Source organism: Parus major, chromosome 11, assembly GCF_001522545.3.
Source record: "Parus major isolate Abel chromosome 11, Parus_major1.1, whole genome shotgun sequence".
Taxonomy (NCBI): domain Eukaryota; kingdom Metazoa; phylum Chordata; class Aves; order Passeriformes; family Paridae; genus Parus; species Parus major.
Window position 1 is genome coordinate 19,404,692 of NC_031780.1, and position 5,153 is coordinate 19,409,844.

General features: G+C 41.8%; 1 long non-coding RNA gene across 1 annotated transcript; it reads left to right on the plus strand.

The window, feature by feature from the left end:
• Positions 1–67: 67 nt before the first annotated feature.
• LOC107209723 lies at positions 68–3,066 on the plus strand. The gene is made up of 2 exons (XR_001523666.1): positions 68–1,220; positions 2,737–3,066. It is a non-coding gene; the product is annotated as an uncharacterized LOC107209723 (long non-coding RNA).
• The last annotated feature ends 2,087 nt before the right edge of the window (positions 3,067–5,153 follow it).

Consider the following 5,153-nt stretch of genomic DNA (forward strand, 5'->3'; position numbering starts at 1 on the left):
TCTGTGTGTCCCTGTCCCTGTGTCCCTGTGTCTGTGTGTCCCTGTCCCCATGTCCCCATGTCCCCATGTCCCCAGGTGTCAGTGGCAGCTGCAGGGCTGTTGAGGCTGACAGGTGTCACACCTGATCATGGCAGTGCCATGTCCCCGTGTCCCTGTCCCTGTGTCCCTGTGTCCCTGTGTCCCTGTCCCTGTGTCCGTGTGTCTGTGTGTCCCTGTCCCCATGTCCCCATGTCCCCATGTCCCCAGGTGTCGGTGGCAGCTGCAGGGCTGCTGAGGCTGACAGGTGTCACACCTGATCATGGCAGTGCCATGTCCCCGTGTCCCTGCTGCCTGTCACCTCCTGTGTGGCGATGGCACCAGCAGCTCTGCCATCCTGGGGCTGGGGGGGCACAGAGCAGACCCCGCTCACCCCAAAGCGTGGGGATGATTCCTGTTCTGATTTCTGGGACTGGGTTTGGGATTCTGGGTTATCCTGCCGTGAAACCTGAGCTAACAAGCTTTACTGAGGGTTGGAAATGAATCTTGAATCTTTCCTACTTAAACACCATTGTGCTGTCAGTAATTCCTCATAGGAGGATGCTGTTACCTGTGAACTTCTGTTAAGTCACAATTATGCCTCAATTATACCGTAATCTTGTGATGTTTTATGTTATCTGGTGTGAGCTGTGTTTATCTGCCATACTTAAACAGCCACTACTGTTAAGTTCTTTCTTGTTTCAGTAAAAACTATTTTACTTTCTTCAACTGTCAATGTCTGTGAGGAGTGGATTTTGCCTATCAGCTTCTGCCTGAATTCTGGTAATTTGAAAATCATTCTAGAGAACAGAGTGATCAGAATTGACTCAGAATTCCTGAGGCAGTGTGTCACAGAAACAAGGAAAATTAAAGATGGATTTTGAAGAGAGGCTTCTATAATTGTTCTACAGTTCCTACCATTTTCTCTAGAGAATAACCACAAGGGAAAATGCTGACATCCCTGTTCCTTAGTTCTACAGCTGCCTCTTCTAGGAGTTAAACTTTGGCTTGGGTTTTTTGGTTGCTGATTTCTTTGTTTTTTAATGAAATATATTCCATTTCAAGGCAATATTGTTTAAAACTTGGAGCAAGACAAACATTTATCTGGTAGTATTTCTTTGGTCTATTCTTTAGGAACTCCTGCCTTCTTCCTTCTCTGTTTTCCCTTCTTCCTTTAGGAAGCTGCAGGAAGCAGTGGCTCCCAGGTATTGTACACCTTAAATCTCTACTGGACACCTTAAATACATGTGAAAGCACAGAGACTGCTTGAATCTTGGGTGGAACTGGGTGATTTGCCCCATGCTGCCCTGCTTTATATTTTCAAGAGAATTTCCATGTATTCAGCTTTTCCTGATAACCTCTGGAGTTTTTTCTGGTTATTTCTGTTTGGGGACTCCCATCTTGGCCAGCCAAAGAGTCACCCTATTATTGTATCAATTAATCTCATTTCCTTTAGCTGGGGAACCGAATCTAAGTGAACCTGAATTACTGTTCTCAAGTGCACACTAAATTATTCCATAAATACAAGTGTATAATTAATGACAACAACTTGAATAGTATTGCATAGGCAATTTCACTTTTAAAAAATGCATAAGTTCAATAGAGCCTGAAATATGAACTTGAGATGTTGAATGCAGCTCTTGGAGGATTTCAGAAGGCTGTATTTTCATAAGGGTGAATATACAGGTATGAAATCTGGATTTAGTGGTGGAAAGGGGACTGCATTTATGTGTGTGTGTATCAGGATATAGGAACACTTGGTGTGTGTAGGAACACATATGCAGGAGAGGCTGCAAATTACAGAGAATTAAATTAAAGAATGATACTGAAAGCAGAGATGGTATCACAGCCATTTCTCCCAAAGCATTCTATAGTAAATTTTGAATAGACTTGCTAAAAACTGCATTCAAAACCTACTTCATCAATTATGAAATTAAAATATCTCCCTAAACCAGGAATAAATATGTTTGAATTCCCATTTGATGCCCTATCTCAAGGCTTGGTTTTATCACACACTGTTTTTTGGAACTGAAACCTGGCTAGCTCTTCTTAGAACTCTGATTTTATTTGACCTGAATAATATTCATCCATCACTTTTGTTTTTGAAAACATTAATATCTCGCAGCAAGGCTTCAAAATGGATTAACTTCCTAATCTTTCACTCTGGGAGACTGGGGTTAGATCTGTCAGAGGTGAGAATGATAGTCAATATGTTATTTGGCTGGTAAAGAGGAGTAGATAAGGTGGTGCTGTGATCCAAGGGTTCATTTGCAGAGTTCTGCTGCACAGTAGATTGGTAGTTGCTTACAAAGAAAAAGACCCAAAACAAAACTCCAAACAATTATTTTTCACTAGCTATCAAAAAAAAGAGCATAAGTGGATTCCTAGGATGTTGGGAGAGAGGTGTATTCCAATCTCAGTTTTGATTTTGTTGGCTTTAAAGTGCAGTGATCAACCAAGTGATGAATATGATGAATATGAATATATTTACTTATAATACAGAAAGCAGAAGTAAACAGATCTACCAACATGTTGTGGTAAACTGTTGTTGGCTCTCAGGCTGAAATTAGGTGTGGAGGTGTCTCTGTTAGCAAAGAATTCATTGGGAGAGTGGTTTATGGAGGCTGAGTGGGTTGGAATGGGAGCAAGATGAAAACAAATGTGTGTGTGTGAATTAAAGTGTATGATACCATTGTTATATTCATTCATTCTGTTTCCCAGGTCCTTTTGTCCAGGAGAAAACAGGAATCAGTGGAGATGCTCCACAGCAGTATCCTGGAAGGACTGAGCTGAGACAGGGAATGCTGGGGTCAGTGGGGACTGGAGACAAGGTGATTCCCAGCACAACTTGGCACTGGTTTTTCTACCCTTGAGAACTTTTACATCCCTTGTAACTGAATACCCCTTGTAAATGTATACCCCCTTTAAATGTATATCACTTGTAAATGTATATCACTTGTAAATGTACATCACTTGTAAATGTATATGCCTTGTAAATGTATATGCCTTGCAGTCTTAATAAATTGGGAGGCTTCTGCCAATTCATTTTTATTTTGTCTTTTCTCTATTGCTGCTTCCTACCTTGTGCTGTCAGGAGAAAAAAGTGTGAGCAGACCTGCTTTATTGCATTGACTAAGCAGATAAATACAATTTTCTCTACGTTCATTAAGTGTTTTTCCACCCTTCAAAGCATTTAGGTATGTGCTTGCCACGTATAATTAGTCCCTCAAATTAAATGAATGTCATAATAATGGCTTGTTTTCAAATAGAGTTAAGAGAATATGAGGGATTTTAAAGGCAACAGAGATGTTTATACAAGCAATTCTAATTCATTTTATTATAGGTTAATGGTTAGGTTGAATGTGAAATTGTTGTGGACATTCCTTACATGGCCTTGAAAAGGTCAGTGAAGTTTTCTTGCCCAAAATTCACTAAAAACTCAACAGAATCTGAGATTAGGGACAAAAATTTTCAACGTACTTTACCAGACTCCCTAAAGTTCTTTCTGGTTTAAAAGAAACAAACCAAACCCAAAAAGAACCTTCCCCTCTCAGGGTTTTAATTAATTAATAAGTTTAATTTAATTAATTAATTTAATACCTTGGCATCAGGATTGCATTTGCTCATTCACATTTGCTGAGATTCAGCTTCTGTGACCCTCATGGTGAGGAAATGCTGGTGGGATCAGGCAAACAGGAATGAGCATGACTGAAACATGAGCATGGCTGAAACCTTGACAAAGATTAAAAAACCAAACCAGCAAAGCAAGGAACATGGAAATGCAAGAGCTCTGTCTTAAATCACTACTGGATCTGGTCACTGAGGGCTTGTTCTGACATTGACAAACACTTTTTGCATTTCCAAGTTCACCGTCTAAGTTGAGAGTCTTAATGAGTGTGTTTTATCTTGAAGATCAGTGGCCAGGCCACTTTGCAGGGTGCTCTATTTCTTCCAGCTTTTCATTTGCTTCTCTCACACAGAAAGTGTGCCTTGTCACTGACCAAATACATCTTTTTGAGCAGAATGCATTAATATGCTCTAACAGTCTACTTAAAACTACGGCGTGTACCTTGTATGCCTGTGCTAGTTAATCCAAAACAAAGATTAAGTAAGAGGTTTGTATATAAGGGGAAAGCTGAATGTGAAATTAAAATGTAAATCAAAAAGTAATTGGCTTTTTGTGCATAGTTTAGATAAGATTTACTTTTGAAGAATGACTTTGTGTTTTAACACAGCAGGCCAGACACCATGTGGCACACTTGCACTTAATAATGGCAACCAATCTAGGCCATAAATATTGCAAACGATGCCATTTGAATGAGGAGCCCTATGAACCATAATAAAAACTCCTGTGATTAATTCTAAAACTGCTCTGTTCATATTAGACCTGCAGTGGCCTCCCTGATGAGATCAATACAGCGTAGCAGAGTGATTCTAATAGAAGTGTTATTATCTTTTAATCTTCGGGAGAATGCCAACTTAGAGAATTCTTCAGCATTCTGGCTGCTTATTTTCTCAGAGCAACCTTGAAGGCAGTTGTTTTGTGAAATGAAGATGCATTAAAGACTTTTCAAGGCTTTATCAATAATAGGACACGGTCACTGTTTGGGGACCATTTGTATGCTGGGACTCACAGTTGGGCACAGTGACCTTCCCTGTCAGCCTCGATTTGCTCTCCAGACAAATGCCTGCAGTGAATGAGGAGGAAGGACAGGGAAGGCAGTGATGGTGAAGGTGATGCAGAGCAGGGCTTGCCAGGCAGCCAACAGCATCCTGCTCTTCCTGAGCCATGGCCGTGTGTCTGGGCTTGAGCTTGGACAGTTCTGTGCCCTGCACCTCCTGAAATAAGGAGTTTGAAACAGATTTCCACCAGCACTGGGAATGAAATTTTAGTCAGCAAATGTCAGAATCACAGAGCCCCAGGTTGGGTCAGGCTGGAGGGGCCCATGGGGGCTCCTCTGGTGCCACCTCCCTGCTCCAGCAGGGCCATCCCAGAGCCCAGGGCACAGCAGTGTGTCCATGTGGCTCTGCAATATCCCCAGGGAGGAGACTGCACAGCCTCTCTGCACAATCTGCTCGGGGCTGGGCACTGCCCAGGGCACAAGTTCTGCCTCCTGTGCAGGGCAGGGCCTGGGCTC